General features: G+C 35.1%; 1 protein-coding gene across 2 annotated transcripts in view; it reads right to left on the reverse strand.

The window, feature by feature from the left end:
- LOC113499875 (translin-associated protein X-like) overlaps nt 1–19,083 on the reverse strand; it is an 87,823-nt gene that overhangs the window by 57,619 nt on the left and 11,121 nt on the right. The window lies entirely within an intron of this gene.

The following is a 19,083-nucleotide window of genomic DNA, read 5'->3' on the forward strand; positions in this document are numbered from 1 at the left end:
CATTTCAAATACCTCGTTACAATGGTTTTGAATAACAGAGTATCGAGAAGAAGAAACATGCAAATAGAAAACCTCCTCCTCTTTCAGAAGGAAACAAAAAAATAATAATTTGTTTGCTTTTCCTTCTTGTGATCTACTGATAAGTGCATTCTAGAGATCCTTGTCAGCAGTCTTCTGGCAGATATGTTGATAGTATAGATAGTACATTTTTCCACATTGCAATTTTTGTATGCTTATAAAGTATCATTTTTAAATCTGGACTATTCTGAGATTAGCTAAAAGTTTGTGTTTTTCGAGTCTGCGATCAAACAAAGACGGATATGAGACAAAAAAATATATATTTCACTCACTTAATAGAAAGTCAGAGTTCATGAACCGACCTACGCGGGTGACCTTGTAACCGTCACGATCGATACTCCGCCCGCTCGACCGGCTGCCTTGCTGGGCAGCTCACACATGAAATACGTAATATTACCCAAAGTACATGCCTGTCATTGATGATGTTTACATAAAACTATTCAGAACGTATCATGGCTACTTTCAGTAGAATAATTTTGGTACATTCAAGTCATTTTTCATTCATAATTGTCGTAAAAACGTCGGCAAGCATCCACCTCCGACGAAAAGTGGCGAAATCACTCAGATCAAAACGTTCCATTGACAAGTTCTGACGTCGGGATTTCGACTCAATGGTTCTGATGAAAGGGTTCAGTTTTCCGTGAAGCATTTTTTAGAGTTCCTGTGATCTGCCCGTTGTTTGAAGCTCCTCTTACAGTATGAGCTCCTAGTACCGCATATCGTAATTTTGTCGGAGCTGAAACAGTGTTGTCCATAGATAGTAAACAGAGTCCGGACACGTTACCCAACCACCCGAACTTGATTGTAATAATTAATTTGAAAAAGAATAATTAGTACCATTTTTGATATAATTTCTTCGCGCAGTTGTAAATAAGGGTTATGCGTTGCTGATGCTTACAGTTCTATACTAGAAATTCGCCTTAAATTAAAACGCTCAAATAGTATAAACTTTGTAATAGATAGAATTTTTTAGAATTTATATTGTTTTATAAAATCATTATTTAACAATTACAAGTGTTATTGAGCAGCTACATTGATTTGTTTAACCTGTTCAAAAGTCGGGGAACCGAGCGCTACACTAGCACAAATTAAAACTGTCGCAGTGTTGTCGTGTTTGGTATCAAAATAAAGGCCTTGATCTGAAACAGTCAAATGTCTTTAGTTATAACAACAAGGAGGACTATTTACTTGTATCAACATGACGTGTAGTCGGCACCGCGGCGTCGAGTAATGTCGATCGTTCTCACGTGCAATAGTCAGATAGTAAACTGCGCGCATTGAGTATATTTTCTATAACAAATTCTCAAACGATGTTAATATTTTCAAATTATTCAAGTCGAGTCCTTCATTTTGATACCAAACATGACTAGTGTATCTCAACATGCGGCTTTTTCAGTACTTAATTCATTTAATTCTGCATCGTAACTTAAAGAGAGTCATCTTAGTTGCAATAAATATAGAAAAGAATAAAATAAATCTGATGACACGACTGGGAAAAGATAAAAAAAAAATATTACAACTTGCACTGTACTTTTTCGTCGGAGCAAATACTTTAAGTTTTGTTAATATATTCCAAAAAAGTTTATTAAATCGGAGTATGTCACGAAACAATCCTTAGTTTTCATGAGACATGATTCACTTCATATATATCTTAAGAAGAATCATTGAGCTGACCCGAATTTGCAAGTTACACAAAGCTCTACATTCGCACGTGTTCAAGGGAAAAAGTATTTTGTATCAAATTAATGTTTTGATCTTGGAAAGTCAAATTATAACGAGACCCTCTACATATAATTAAAACATGAGGCGTGGCCTATCCCACATCAGTCGGATATTATACTCGGATGTTTGTAAACTGATCTGGCAACAAGTCAGAGTGCATCGCATCAGTACCAGGGTCACATGAAGCAAAGGATGTGATAGGACACCGAGACATCTATGAAAATGTTTTCATCATTTCGACGGTTGCATAAGGGTGAATTTCCCGGACCCAAAAATTGCGTGGCATCGATGAAATTGGTACTAAAAATTTTTTTTTAGGTAGATGACATAAAAATCTATATGTAGCACTAAATATTTTATTAATAGAATTAATAGGTTTTCCAAAAAAAAAAAGTTATACCATATAATCTTTCATCGCCGTGTTTGTCCACACGTTACCTTGATGTATTAAATATATTATTGATCAAAAATATATCGTTATTTATATTAAAACTTAGTTTTATTTGATTTGTGAATAGTTAAAGTATTGTCTCGGAATACATTTATTCAAATATTTAAATAATACAACGTATGGTTGAAAAAAACCGTTTGTCCCAGAACTACCTTTCATCGCCATCTCCTAAACATATTTTTTTGGTACTGGACATTTTTCTTTCATCGCCGTGGCACGAAATTTTCAATCTTGTATATCTCGTTAGTTTTTTAAGCTATCTGCTAGATATTAAGCAAAACTGCATATCTGATCTTAAACTTGAGTAAATACTATTTTATCTTGTTCTAAAGTTCAAGAATAAAAAATCCACGGAAATGAAGATTTTATTGGACCTGTTGAAAGTCACCCATAAAGTTATCGACAGCAAAGAAATGTAACTAAGTACACAGTGTTTTTGTTAGAGCAAAGCGATTTCATATTATGTTGAATCTTCTTTTAATGTGATTGTGTTATCAAATCATTGTACAATCACAACTGCTATTGAGCACCTATATTTATTTGTTTAACCTATTTAGAAGACGGGGACCAGAGTGCTATACTGGTACAGATTAAAATTGTCGTATTGTTGTCGTGTTTGGTATCAAAATAAAGCTCTTGATCTGAAATAGTCAAATCTATAGTTTTAAATCCATCAGTTATAATGAAAAGTAGGACGATCTGCTGCTATGAAAAGCATGTGCTGTCGGCGACGCGACGTCGACTAATATCGATCGTACTCAGGTACATTACTTTTGGTAGAAACTGCGCGCATCGAGTACATTTTCCGTAATAAATTGTTAAACGATGTTAATATTTTCAAATTATTCAGATCGAGTCCTTCACTTTGATACCAAACATGACTAGTGTATCTCAACATGCCACTTTTTCAAAGTATTTAATTCATTTAATTCCGCATCGTTACTTCTAGTCTATCATCTTAGTTGCAATTAAAATAAAAAAGAATAAACTAAAACTAAAGGAAATTACTTTATAAAATCAAAAGATTTTTTCCGAATAGCCTGTTTTCCAGGCTCTTCTTAAACTTTTAGGTAAGCAACTTGAGCAAATTTAATTAATTTTCTTGGTTTCCGAAATGTCATTCCTATGGAGGAAATACCTGATTAAAGGTAATATCTTCTTCCTTAAAGCCATTTAGCCTTTCATACAGGTCACGGCGGGTGGCGGCCTGTGGGGTGTTTTAATATGAGCCAATGTATGTATGTTTAGATTTAAATATTCCAAAACACCCCATCAGTAAATGTCACAATCAATTTGTCAGGGACTGTGTTTCGCCTCATATAATATTCTTCTATAAAATCCTTGAGCCAACACGAATAACGTTTTGCAAGTTACACAAATCTTTTCATTAGCACGGGTTCAAGGGAAAATTGGAGTATGTATTGGAGTATTTGGTATTAAAATGTATTGATCTGGGTGAGTCAAATAGAATAAAACCCTACATTATAATTAAAACATGAGGCGTGGCTGGCCTAGCGCACATCAGTCGGATATTATCAACTCGACATGAACTTATCTGGCAACCAGCCCGAGAGTGCATCGCATCAGTACCAGGGTCACATGTAGCCAAGGATTAGGTCGGCTTTTCGCCGACGAAAGAGTACAGCCCAAGTCATAATATCAATTTTTTAAATTAATGCATTCGTGTCATTACTTTATTTTATTCTTTTTTTTTATTAACCACAACTGTGATAACTGCCTTGAAGCTAAGAAGCGGAATAAAATAAATTAAATACTTTGAAACGAATTATATGTTGTGATATCATTGTCATGTTTGGTATCAAAATGAAGGTCTCGAAATGAATAATTTGAATATAATAACAATGTTTAAGAATTTATTACGGAAAACATATTCGATGCGCGCAGTTTGCTCTCTAAGTACCGAACGTGAGTACGATCGACATTACTCGGACATCGCGGCGCCGACTGCACGTGATTTTCATAGCAGTAAATCGTCCTTCTTTTTATAATAACCAATGAATCTAGTAACATTTGACTGTCTCAGATCAAGACCTTTATTTTGATACCAAACACGACAACACTACGACAAATTTAATACGCAACAGTGTAGCGCTCTGCCCAACTTGCAAAGCGTTCCTCATATTTAAAAAGTTAAGCAAATAAATGTAACTTCTCTACAATGATTTGATATTATACATGTAAATATTTAAGTATAGAACGATACTTGCCAATTAATCCTCTTTGATAGAATTTTCTTGACATTTGCTTAGAATAGACGTGACTGTAAAATCCGTAAGAAAACACAGAATAGAGGAATCAATTGTGCTTTTAGTTATAACAAGTTATTTGTCTGATGTAGGAGTTGGTTCCATACTTTTTCTGTGCCTTCACTAAAAAAATAATTCAGAATGATCTTTTTTGGTGTTAGCATGAAGGTTTAAATGTAAAACAGTTATTTTTAACTTTATTAGTTTCAGTATGGCTTATTAGTCGAATGGGGGTAACATTTCCAGTGTTGACGCGGCCTTTTATCATATCCTTTGCTTCATGCAACCCTAGTATTGATGCGATGCACTCTCGGACTGGTTGCCAGATTAGTTTCAGAACATGTCGAGTTGATAATATTTTATTAGATGGGGACTATCATCAACACTGTTTCAGCTCCGACAAAATACGATATGCGGTACTAGGAGCCCATACTGTGAGCGGAGCTTGAAACAACGGACATATCACAATAAACCAAAACAAATCATCATGGCAAAATGAACCATTACATCAAAAGCATTGAGTCGACATCTCAACGCCATAACTCTTTGATGGAACGTTTTGCTTTGAGTAACATTTCCCCTTTTCGCCGACGGTGGATGCTTGACGATGTTTTTATGAAAATTATGAATGAAAATAACATAAACATACCGAAATTATTCTACTGAGAGTAGCAATGATACGTTTTTATTAGTTTAATGTAAAAATCATTAAAGAAAGGCACGTACTTTGGGTAATATTAACTATTCTATATGTGAGCTGCCCGGTGAGGGAGCCAGTCGAGCGCGCGGAGTATAGATCGTCTCGTTAACAAGGTCACCGCGAGTAGGTTGGTTCTTGAACTCTTCTTGATAATGATGACATGTAGAATTATTTTTTTAGTTAGGGTCGTTAGAGTTAGACCGTGTAGATTTAGAATGCTGGCTCAGCATGACTTCTAAAATTCCCACTTTTCACGGTACCAGCTTTATGTGGTGGTGAGATTAGTATATTTGTAGCCGTTTCACATCCGCAGATTAAGAGATTGATTTTCGATAAATTCTGTAGCAGTCTTAAGCACTAACCAAGCTTTTCAGATAATTTAAAAAAACAACTTGCTACGTAGCGCTACGAAACGCTACGAAAAACAACAAAAATGTGCATGTTCTGCGGGGTGAAACCCTAAATGCTTATTATTAAGGACTCTAAAGGCTTAGCGTTTTGTTAGGAGGTTCCTTTCCCTAGTCTAAAAACCTAAAGTTATATTATTAAATACTAAAATTATTTATATTTTACTAGCTGTTGGCTGCGACTTCATGCTTTTAGTTATTTCATTATTGGTAAATATACATCGCAAAGCCTTCCTTATTGAAGATACTATCTATCATATCAAAGCTCGAGAACGGCTGAACCGATTTTGCTTATTTTATTAAATATAGCTGTTGCCCGCGACTTCGTCCCCAAGGGTAGAATTATAAATTATGATTTAGGTATACCTGCCCGGTCGTTTTCACATTTTCCATTGTATCTTAGCTCCTATTAGTCGCAGCGTGATGGTTTATAGCCTAAAGCCTTCCTCGATAAATGGTCTATTCAACACAAAAAGAATTTTCCAATTTGGACCAGTAGTTCCTGAAATTAGCGCGTTCAAACAAACAAAAAAACTCTTCAGCTTTATATATTAGTATAGATTTATGAAAGTCCAAGGAATGTTGAAACGGCTTAAACCACATTTTATCACCCTTCAAACCTCCTTTAGACTGCTACGAATAATTTAAGACTAAAGTGCCAAGTCGGTTCAACCGTTCTCGAGTTTAAGCGAGACTAACGAACAGAAATTCATTTTTAGATGCACAAAAGAGATGTTAGAAATAATAATAATAATAATAATAATATATTTATTTATTTTCTCTTCACAAAAGGTAGGTTAAACAATATACATTTCAATGTTGGTGGCTTGGACCTAACTTTGTGAGAGACTGGTGCCTGTGGTAGATTTTGTCAAAAATCTGTATTACAGGTCACCAGTGCCCTCCCTCGGCTAGAGTTTTTAGACAGCTAAAACAAGAACTTAGAAACATAGTTATTTAAACGCAGTCTATTTAAGAAGTAACAATAATACACTTTATAAACTATTAAAATGTTAAACTATTTGCGGAAAAAACCAGGTGTGAGTCATTTTGTAAAGTGTGTAGGGTGTAAAGTGGAAGAGTTGGGTATGAGATTAAACAGTTTATGTTTAGTGTATGAAGGTGAGATCAGGTGGAGTGTAGAGTGGAGGTGAGCGAGTTGTATAAGGACTAAGGGACACGAAATCTATATTATATCTATAGACAGAAGAAAGACAGATAAGGGTAAAAACCGGACACTTGTAAGTACAAAGTCAACAGTTCTGTTTGTCTATCCGCCCGACTCTCACCGGGACGTATGTAATGAACCATAATTGCTAGGTAGTTGTTAGTTTTTGAGATGGTATATATTTCTATGAATAAACATTAAATTGAGGTTAAACTTTTCTCGCTACCCTATGGTGAGAACCTACCTTTATGTGGTAATAATTAAAACTAAATTTCTAGTAATTGTATGTGACGGTTGTGACGGAGACCGATTTGTTATTTGTTCACCCAACGAATTTGTTTTTGATTAATGCTCTGTAAGTTAGAAGTGATTTCTTGAAATGGAGTCCTTAACAAATTCAGGGTTTGTACGAAACATTCACATTTCCATGTTGTTTTACGTAGCATTTCGTAGCGCTACGTAGCAAGTCGTAGCAAGCCTCGTTTATTTTGTGCACTAACAACATTTTTGAATTTCTTTATGAAATCAGCTCCACGTTATTAGGATATTTAAAAACATACAAACCATATTATTAAACCGACATAATTAAAATTAGGCAAGCAGATATTTTAGAGTTTGGACGAGAACTTTAAGGAGGTAATGAGTAGCTTTCAAATTGTATATTTATAGGTATATTTCACAAGTTTGTATTTCGGTAGTAAAGATAACAGTAAAGATAATCATCAGGCAAGACTTTAATGTCACTTTGGTCTTTAAATAAAGTTCAACCCACGTCACGGTTTACAATACAGCTAGAGTTTCGAAGACATGATAATATTATGTCGGCTGTTCTGGTTGTGGAACTAAACGATGGGCTCCGATATCTCACAGGAGTATCGTAACAAAACGCCACAACTAAATCAAATTTCAATTCGTTTGATTTGTTTTAACGAGTCCTTTGATCCAAAAGCAAAACATAAAAAGAATGGCAATAAAAAATCTGACAAATCTGTGACTATAACTGTCATATGAGATTTGTCTTCCAATGGTGAACAATGATTTAATGACAACGTTCTCATGAACATGAATTATTTTTAACGTCATGACAATTATACCTACCGACGCTCCGCCATCGCGCTTGACACTGATCAAGCCCCGCCCCGCTGCACACTGACGCATACGCTTGTGTGGGTGGCACACAAAGAAAATATGGGAGTAGGGCTGGAGTAGGAGAAAGGGGTGAGCTATGCCGAGCGTCATGACACCTCCTGTATGTCTGCAGCCCTGGTGATCCAAGACAATTTGTTACCAACATCGTGGCCATAAGTAACAAATTCTAGGAAGCTTAGAAGAAATGAGAGAAAATGTGGAAAACTCTCAGAACTCTGTTATTTTTTTAAAGTATCCACATAGTTTTGATTCCATGTGATATACCTACGTTAAACTTAATATATATATTTTTAATACTCTATCAATACAAAATGAACAATAGACATAACTAACTGTTGGCCGCGAGTTTGTCCGCGTGGTTAAAAGATATAAGTTAGGAATTATTGAACGGAAACCCTCGAAGATGAATAATTTTCCCTCTTTTTTCCACATTTTCTAATGTATCTTCGCTCCTATTGATCGCAACGTGATGGTATATAGCCTAAAACCTTCCTCGATGAATGGTCTATTCAACACAAAATATTTTTTCAATATGAGCCAGTAGTTCCTGAGATTAGGGCTTTCAAACAAACAAACAAACTCTCCAGCTTTATATATGAGTATAGATAAACGAAGAGAAAAAAAAGGCACATCTCCATCCCTGCTAAATTCAGGATACGTGCCTAGAAGGCTGGCTGCATTGCCACGTTTTATGGCCATGCCAATTCTTGGAGAATAATATTCCGGCCTTCTGATCAATGGTAGAATCGACCAAACGAATACCTTTGCTAAATGTGTCATGAGTTTATAATGTATAAACAATGCATTGAGCAATGACATTTTATGCTACGGAAATACATTTTTGCTACGAGAACTTAACAAGAAAAGTTAAGTTTTGTTTTTGTAACTCACGTCATCACATATTCCCGTTTAGTTTAGCAGTGGGCAGCACAGTCGTTAGTTGACTAAAACACAACATATACTGTTTAACGTATGTACCCAAAATATTCAACTTATCAGGTTTTTTGTGCGTCATTAATTCAATAAATTGATTTAGCAATTATTATCGTTGTTATTAGGAAAGAAATTATATAATTTAAAACACCGTGTACAGCACCCTCTGTTAACAGAAGTGTCTACTAGGTGATAGTCTGGAGATCTTCCGCAGCAGCACTTAAGGTACCGTCGTTCCCTGATCCAAGGCTAATAACAACGAATTAATTGCATAGAGGGCGCTGTTAAATATTAAGTACATCACAAACCCCTAAAATTATCTGTTTCCCTACTACATTATGCATGATTTATATAAAAAACCCTTTCGTTTTGATAACTCCTGCCTTCCTCTATCTACAAAAAAAAACACATCAGGGCCTGTAACGTAGTTTTGAATATTTAAGAATAAACATAGACGGACAATATTTAAGCATAGAGGGACAGACCGACAGCGGCAGTGACTTGGTTTTATTATATGTAGTGATTTAGATTATTTTAAACACAAATTAAACTGTCTCCAGAAGACTAAAAAGCAACATAAGTACCTTCATATTACCTACTACCTCTGTATTATGAAGTCGGTGTCAAGACCAAAATATAGTCATATTTTATTTACAAAGTTTGAATTATTATAGAGCTAAAAGATAAGATTTTTAATAATCTTGACACCACCGTTTATTGTTATCGTTATCGCACTGTATCGTAAAGACACATACTAGTCATGTTTGGTGTCAAAATGAAGGTCTTGATTTGAATATTCTGAAAATATGAATATGTTGAGCGATTTTCTTACGGAAAATGTACTCGATGCGCGCTGTTTGTTACAAAGTACTACACATACAAGCAATTGATATTACTCGACATTGCAGCGCCAACTACACACGGCGAAAACTGCACCCTGTCGTCAGAACCATTGAGTTGAAATCCCAACGCCGTAACGTTTTCCTTCCAGCGATTTAACCCCTTTTCGTGGATGACTTAATTAGACGAGTTCTAATTTCCTAACATAAGGTTCAACATTGAAAGGTCTACAAAACAGTTTACGATAGCATATTAGGGTTCTTTTTTTGGAAACACGTTTTGTTTTGTTGCGAATAAGATCTTCTTAATACTAATGTTTTAACAAACCCCGGTGCACGGTAGCGGTAGCGCTGAACGCCTGTAAAGGCGACCGCCGACTTTTACGCACAAAACAGTGTTAATTTTACCTAAAGTACGTCCCTGCGTTTAATAATATTAATATGAATTAAGTTCAAAGAAGAAAAAAAACTGCATAAGTAAAATAAGTATATAATTATAATTGCATAAGTTGATAAAAATGCTACACAATAGCTTTACCGCGGCAGTCTCCGAGTGCCACACGTCCTTTTTGTTTTGTACAGGATGTCTGGATATTTCTTATTATTGTATTCTAGATTTCATTCATATTCTTAACAAACCAATTCGATATTTTAAATGAGTTTCTTTTTACGGAAACGTAACTTATGATAAAAAATATTTTATGGAAAAATTCTTAAGTACTTTTGCGATATCGTTTATCAAAAATACACAGATCAAAAAGAAACAATAATTCATAGATTAAAAAAAAAATACCCACCCAATTTAAATGATTTGATAATATTTGAATGAAGTGTATTAAAATTTATCAAAATCTGTCCAGACGACTGTATAGTTGTAAATTGTTATCGGGTTTGAGGTTACCCTGAAAATAATTTGCTATAATTTTGTCATTCTGTTTCATTTCTTTTCAAACTTCTTGTCTTAGTTTACCTTAAATGGTCTTCATTAGAAGAATCTCTACTGTCTGTTGAGACAGTGACAATGATATTATCCAATTTTTGACAATGAAAGTAAGTTTAAGCACTCATGAGATCGCATTATTTAATTTAATTCGGTGTAAAATAAAAAATTAAACTATGAATGACCGAGCTTAAGTAAGGATGCGGAATTAAATAAATAAAATACTTTGAAACGACAAACTTGTGGGGATATACTAGTCATGTTTGGTATCAAAATGAACGTCTCAGTTTGAATAATTTGAATATGAATACATTTCTCGAGAATTAGTTACGATAAAATAACTCGTTCCGCGCAGTTTCCTCGAAAAGTACCGCACGTGAGTACGATCGATATTACTCGACGCCACGGCGCCAACAACACGTAGTTTTCATAGAAGTAAATCCTCCTCCTTGTAAATGTAACTAACGAATTTAGTAACATTTGACTGTCTCAGATCAAGAGCTTTATTTTGATACCAAACACGACAACATTCCGACAATTTTAATTTGTACCAGTGTAGCACCCTGTCTAACTAGCACAGCGCTCTTCGTATTTTTAATTAAAATTTGAAACACATAAATATACTAATTGATCACTCAATGATTTGATATGACTAATACATGTAAATATTTCAATAAAGAAGGCTGTTTTGCCGCAAATCCGCTTAGATGGAATGTTCGTTTCTTTATCTTGACAATTTCTTCGAAATAAAAAAAGAAAGTAAAAAAATCTAATGACACAGGACATCCGAATCTCTATACTATTTATAACTATACTAGTTACACCAAGTTATTTGTCTGATGTAGGAGATGGTTCCATACTTTTTTCTTTACTTTAGCTAAGCTACAGAACACAGTTCAAGCTTTCGATACTTTAAATGCCCGCCCTGTTTTATTAGATCTCAGAATAATTCTAATAATTTGGGCTAAAGAAAAAAAGCATTTGGGTGACAAATAGCCTAAACTCGATTTCTGGAAGATTAAAAATTAAGCTCATTGCAACCAACCATTCACTTTTTCCTCTTTTACTTGTCCAAAGAGGAAAAAGTGAAATTGACAAAATTGGCACGAAACAGGTAAAATTTTGTCAGAACTACTAGGGCGGCAGACACACAGGAGGTGTCATGACGCTCGGCGTAGCTCGCCCCTTTCTCCTACTCCTACTCCAACCCACAATTTTCTCTGTGTGCCTCTCACACAAACATACGCGCCTGTGTGCAAATGGGCAGGACTCGATCAGCCGCCATGCCTAATGGCGGAGTATCGGTAGGTATAACTGACGAAACCTTGAGGAAAAAATAACTCGTATTGATAAAAATTTTGACTGACACAACGAGTAAACAATCAGCTATGTCACATAGTTAAAACGTTAAGACAAATCAACCGAATCGAAAATTGAACTTGTGTCATTTTTTTTTGTTTTGTATTTTCAAAGATAGCCTGGTGACAGTCAGACGAACAAACAGTTTAGCTTTGGTGGCATGAGAGTTTCCAGTTTTCATCAATGTTACTGAGATACAAATTCGTCGTCGATTGGCTGCTATAACTGGCTACGAAAGTCCTCGGGTTGCCCAACTAGGCTGCTAATTGCGCGGAGAGGCTAATTAGGAAAAAAACATACTTTCATTTATCAATTGCCAAAATGACTTTATTAAACCACTTTCAATGTAATATGGAATTTATTCTCTGGATCAGTGAAATTAAAGCAGTTTTACTTTAGATATTATCACCATAAGCTCCAGCAAGTCAATATTTCTTCGTATTCGAATTTTCCGTGCAAAGACAGCCAATTCTAGGTTCTTTCAGCTCTATAAATGGGCCAATTTCTGAAAATACAAAATTTAATTTCCTATCTAAACTACTCTACCCACTTTCCTGACATACTTTTTACACATTTTGATGTTGAATGTTGTTCGTTATTCTCGTTAAAACTCGCAAACGGCTGATTGCTTAAATGCGTTGGTTTAGCTTATTTTAGTCTTGAAATATTCGTGAAAGTCCAGGGAAGGTTTAAACGATGATAAAATAATCAAAGGCTGCAAGAAATACCATTTTTTTACTTAAAGGCGGTGCGTAGTTCATGTCATAATAATACTGACGTCCTTATGCTCTCTTTGATCTGACTCACTGCAAAGCCGTGCCTGCTTTTTAACATTCAATAAAGCCTTAAAGTTGTATTTGAGATTTTAGGGTTAAAATTACGTAGAATGACACAGTTGAGAGTTAGCGGGCATGTCGTAAGCTGACGTATTGCGTTTATCAATGTCATAATCCAGCGAGGATGGGTCTAATAAGCTCGATCCATGCTCGATCATTTTAATTTCGAGCTTTTTATGTAACGACATAAATGATTGACGCTGAAAACCCCTCACAAATGAAAAACACAATTAAAAAATGCCTCGTTACAATGGTTTTGAGTATCGAGAAGAAGAAACATGCAAATAGAAAGCCTCCTCCTCTATCAGAAGGAAACAAAAAAAAAAAATTGTTTGCTTTTTCTTCTTGTGATCTACTGATAATTGCTGCTTTTTAACAAGTGCATTCTAGAGATCCTTGTCAGCAGTCTTCTGATAGTACATTTTTCCACATTGCAATTTTTGTATGCTTATAAAGTATCATTTTTAAATCTTGACTATTCTACGATAAGGTAAAAAATTCGTGGTTTTTGAGTGTGCGATCAACTGAAGACGGTTAGGAGACAAAATAAATTTAATTCTTTTAAAAAATATATTTATTTCACTCATTTAATAGAAAGTCAGAGTTCTTGAACCGACCTACGCGGGTGACCTTGTAACCGTCACGATCGATACTCCGCCCGCTCGACCGGCTCTATTGCTGGGCAGCTCACACATGAAATACGTAATATTACCCAAAGTACATGCCTGTCATTGATGATGTTTACATAAAACTATTCAGAACGTATCATGGCTACTCTCAGTAGAATAATTTTGGTACATTCAAGTCATTTTTCATTCATAATTTTCGTAAAATCGTCGCCAAGCATCCACCGCCGACGAAAAGTGGCGAAATCGCTCAGATCAAAACGTTCCATTGACAAGTTCTGACGTCGGGATTTCGACTCAATGGTTCTAATGAAAGGGTTCAGTTTTCCGTGAAGCATTTTTTAGAGTTCCTGTGATCTGCCCGTTGTTACAAGCTCCTCTTACAGTATGAGCTCCTAGTACCGCATATCGTAATTTTGTCGGAGCTGAAACAGTGTTGTCCATAGATAGTAAACAGAGTCCGGACACGTTACCCAACCACCCGAACTTGATTGTAATAATTAATTTGAAAAAGAATAAGTACCATTTTTGATATAATTTCTTCGCCGAAGGTGTAAATAAGGGTTACGCGTTGCTGATGCTAATACTTATATACTAGAATTTCATCTAAATTAAACACCACTCTATTAGTAAACTTCGTAATAGAATTTTATAGAAGTTAGTAAATAGTATTTTTGTTAGAGCAAAATAATTCAAGATATTGTTTTTTAAGTGTTTTATCAAATCGCTATACACAATTACAACTGTTATTGAGCACATTTATTTGTTTAACCTACTCGAAAGACGGGGACCAGAGCACTACATTGGTACAAATTTAAACTGTCGTAGTGTTGTCGTGTTTGGTATCAAAATTAAGGTCTTGGTCTGAAACAGTCAAATGTAACTGAATCCTACAGTTATAATTAAAAAGAGAAGACTTGAACTCTCTGGAAATCACGTGAAGTCGGCGCCGCGGCGACGTCGAGTAATATCGATCCTACTCAGGTGAGGTACTTTTGGTACAAACTACGCGCATTGAGTATATTTTCTATAACAAATTCTCAAACGATGTTAATATTTTCAAATTATTCAAGTCGAGTCCTTCATTTTGATACCAAACATGACTATTGTATCTCAACATGCGACTTTTTCAGTATTTAATTAATTTAATTCTGCATCGTAACTTAAAGAGAGTCGTCTTAGTTGCAGTAAATATAGAAAAGAATAAAATAAATCTGATGACACGACTGGGAAAAGATAAAAAAAAATATTACAACTTGGACTGTACTTTTTCGTCGGAGCAAATACTTTAAGTTTTGTTAATATATGCCAAAAAAAGTTTATTAAATCGGAGTATGTCACGAAACAATCCTTAGTTTTCATTCGGTTCATATTTTATTCTTAGGAAGAATCCTTGAGCGGACACGAATTTGCAAGTTACACAAAGCTCTACATTCGCACGGGTTCAAGGGAAAAAGTATTTTGTATTAAATTAATGTTTTGATCTGGGAAAGTCAAATTATAACGAGACCCTCTACATAAAATTAAAACATGAGGCGTGGCCTAGCCCACATCAGTCGGATATTATCAACTCGGATGTTTGGAAACTGATCTGGCAACAAGTCAGAGTGCATCGCATCAGTACCAGGGTCACATGAAGCAAAGGATGTGATAGGACACCGAGACATTAATGAAAATGTTTTCATCATTTCGACGGTTGCATAAAGTTATCGACAGCAAAGAAATCTAACTAACAAAGATAAATAACTGTTTGATGAGGGTAAAATAAAAATATAACCAACTCTTACACTATACACATAACTTGCAATAATTGATAGAATTTTTCTTCTAATTTTTCACAGATTTAAGAGCATAATTTTGCTTTCAAATTCCTTTTCAATTAGTCCACAAATTAAACCACTCTATAAGTAAACTTTATAATAGATTTTGTTAGAGCAAAGCGATTTCATATTATGTTGAATCTTCTTTTAAAATGTGATTGTGTTATCAAATCGTTGTACAATCACAACTGCTATTGAGCACCTATATTTATTTGTTTAACCTATTTAGAAGACGGGGACCAGAGCGTTACACTGGTACAGATTAAAATTGTCGTATTGTTGTCGTGTTTGGTATCAAAATAAAGCTCTTGATCTGAAATAGTCAAATCTAACTAAATCCATCAGTTATAATGAAAATTAGGACGATCTGCTGCTATGAAAAGCACGTGCTGTCGGCGACGCGACGTCGAGTAATATCGATCGTACTCACGTTTGGAGCTTTTAGTACAAACTGCGCGCATCGAGTACATTTTCCGTAATAAATTGTGAAACGATGTTAATATTTTCAAATTATTCAGATCGAGTCCTTCACTTTGATACCAAACATGACTAGTGTATCTCAACATGCCACTTTTTCAAAGTATTTAATTCCGCATCGTTACTTCTAGTCTATCATCTTAGTTGCAATTAAAATAAAAAAGAATAAACTAAAACTAAAGGAAATTACTTTATAAAATCAAAAGATTTTTTTCCGAATAGCCTGTTTTCCAGGCTCTTCTTAAACTTTTAGGTATGCAACTTGAGCAAAATTTAATTAATTTTCTTGGTTTCCGAAATGTCATTCCTATGGAGAAAATATCTGATTAAAGGTAATAAATATCTTCTTCCTTAAAGCCATTTAGCCTTTCATACAGGTCACGGCGGGTGGCGGCCTGAGAGTTGTTGTAATAGGAGCCAATGTATGTTTAGATTTAAATATTCCAAAGTACTCCATCAGTAAATGTCACAATGGAACAATCAATTTGTCAGGGACAGTGTTTTGCGTCATATAATATTCTTTTGTAAAATCCTTGAGCCAACACGAATAACGTTTTGCAAGTTACACAAAGCTTTTCATTAGTACGGGTTCAAGGGAAAAGTATTTGGTATTAAAATGTATTGATCTGGGTAAGTCAAATAGAATAAAACCCTACATTATAATTAAAACATTAGGCGTGGCCTAGCGCACATCAGTCGGATATTATCAACTCGACTGAACTTATTTGGCAACCAGCCCGAGAGTGCATCTCATCAGTACCAGGGTCACATGTAGCCAAGGATTAGGTCGGCTTTTCGCCGACGAAAGAGTACAGCCCAAGTCATAATATCATTTTTTTATATTAATGCAGTCGTGTCATTACTTTTTTTAATTCTTTTTTTTTAGTTACCACAACTGTGATAACTGCCTTGAAGCTAAGAAGCGGAATAAAATAAATTAAATACTTTGAAACGAATTATATGTTGTGATATCATTGTCATGTTTGGTATCAAAATGAAGGTCACGAAATGAATAATTTGAATATAATAACAATATTAAGAATTTATTGCGGAAAACATATTCGATGCGCGCAGTTTGTTCTCTAAGTACCGAACGTGAGTACGATCGATATTACTCGGACATCGCGCCGCCGACTGCACGTGATTTTCATAGCAGTAAATCGTCTTTCTTTTTATAATAACTAATGGATCTAGTAACATTTGACTGTCTCAGATCAAGACCTTTTTTTGATACCAAATACGACAACACTACGACAATTTTAATATGTAACAGTGTAGCGCTCTGCCCAACTTGTATCTTTAAGTATAGAACGATACTTGCCAATTAATCCTCTTTGATAGAATTTTCTTGACATTTGCTTAGAATAGACGTGAATGTAAAATCCGGAAGAAAACACAGAATAGAGGAATCAATTGTGCTTTTAGTTATAACAAGTTATTTGTCTGATGTAGGAGTTGGTTCCATACTTTTTCTGTGCCTTCACTAAAAAAATAATTCAGAATGATCTTTTTTGGTGTTAGCATGAAGGTTTAAATGTAAAACAGTTATTTTTAACTTTATTAGTTTCAGTATTGGCTTATTAGTCGAATGGGGGTAACATTTCCAGTGTTGACGTGGCCTTTTATCATATCATTTGCTTCATGCAACCCTAGTATTGATGCGATGCACTCTCGGACTGGTTGCCAGATTAGTTTCAGAACATGTCGAGTTGATAATATTTTATTAGATGGGGGACTATCATCAACACTGTTTCAGCTCCGACAAAATTACGATATGCGGTACTAGGAGCCCATACTGTGAGCGGAGCTTGAAACAACGAACATATCACAATAAACCAAAACAAATCATCATGGCAAAATGAACCATTACATCAAAAGCATTGAGTCGACATCTCAACGCCATAACGATGTTTTTATGAAAATTATGAATGAAAATAACATAAACATACCGAAATTATTCTACTGAGAGTAGCAATGATACGTTTTTAATAGTTTAATGTAAAAATCATTAAAGAAAGGCACGTACTTTGGGTAATATTAACTATTCTATATGTGAGCTGCCCGGTGAGGGAGCCAGTCGAGCGCGCGGAGTATCGATCGTCTCGGTAGCAAGGTCACCGCGAGTAGGTTGGTTCTTGAACTCTTCTTGATAATGATGACATGTAGAATTATTTTTTTAGTTAGGGTCGTTAGAGTTAGACCGTGTAGATGGAACGTTTTGCTTTGAGTAACATTTCCCCTTTTCGCCGACGGTGGATGCTTGACGATGTTTTTATGAAAATTATGAATAAAAATAACATAAACATACCGAAATTATTCTACTGAGAGTAGAAATGATACTCTCAGATCATCATTATCTCAATCATTAAAGAAAGGCACGTACTTTGGGTAATATTAACTATTCTATATGTGAGCTGCCCGGTGAGGGAGCCAGTCGAGCGCGCGGAGTATAGATCGTCTCGTTAACAAGGTCACCGCGAGTAGGTTGGTTCTTGAACTCTTCTTGATAATGATGACATGTAGAATTATTTTTTTAGTTAGGGTCGTTAGAGTTAGACCGTGTAGATTTAGAATGCTGGCTCAGCATGACATCTAAAATTCCTACTTTTCACGGTACCAGCCTTATGTGGTGGTGAGATTAGTATATTTGTAGCCGTTTCACCTCCGCAGATTAAGAGATTGATTTTCGATAAATTCTGTAGCAGTCCTAAGCACTAACCAAGCTTTTCAGATAATTTAAAAAAAATAACTTGCTACGTAGCGCTACGAAACGCTACGAAAAACAACAAAAATGTGCATGTTCTGCGGGGTGAAACCCTAAATGCTTATTATTAAGGACTCTAAAGGCTTAGCGTTTTGTTAGGAGGTTCCTTTCCCTAGTCTAAAAACCTAAAGTTATATTACTAAATACTAAAATTATTTATATTTTACTAGCCGTTGCCTGCGACTTCATGCTTTTAGTTATTTCATTATTGGTAAATATACATCGCAAAGCCTTCCTTACTGAAGATACTATCTATCATATCAAAGCTCGAGAACGGCTGAACCGATTTTGCTTATTTTATTAAATATAGCTGTTGCCCGCGACTTCGTCCCCAAGGGTAGAATTATAAATTATGATTTAGGTATACCTGCCCGGTTGTTTTCACATTTTCTTGACTTTCTTTGTTTTAACGAGTCCTTTGATCCGAAAGCAAAACATAAAAAGAATGGTAATAAAAAATCTGACAAATCTGTGACTATAACTGTCATATGAGATTTGTCTTCCAATGGTGAACAATGATTTAATGGCAAAATGATCATGAACATGT

This window comes from Trichoplusia ni, chromosome 1, assembly GCF_003590095.1.
Source record: "Trichoplusia ni isolate ovarian cell line Hi5 chromosome 1, tn1, whole genome shotgun sequence".
NCBI lineage: Eukaryota > Metazoa > Arthropoda > Insecta > Lepidoptera > Noctuidae > Trichoplusia > Trichoplusia ni.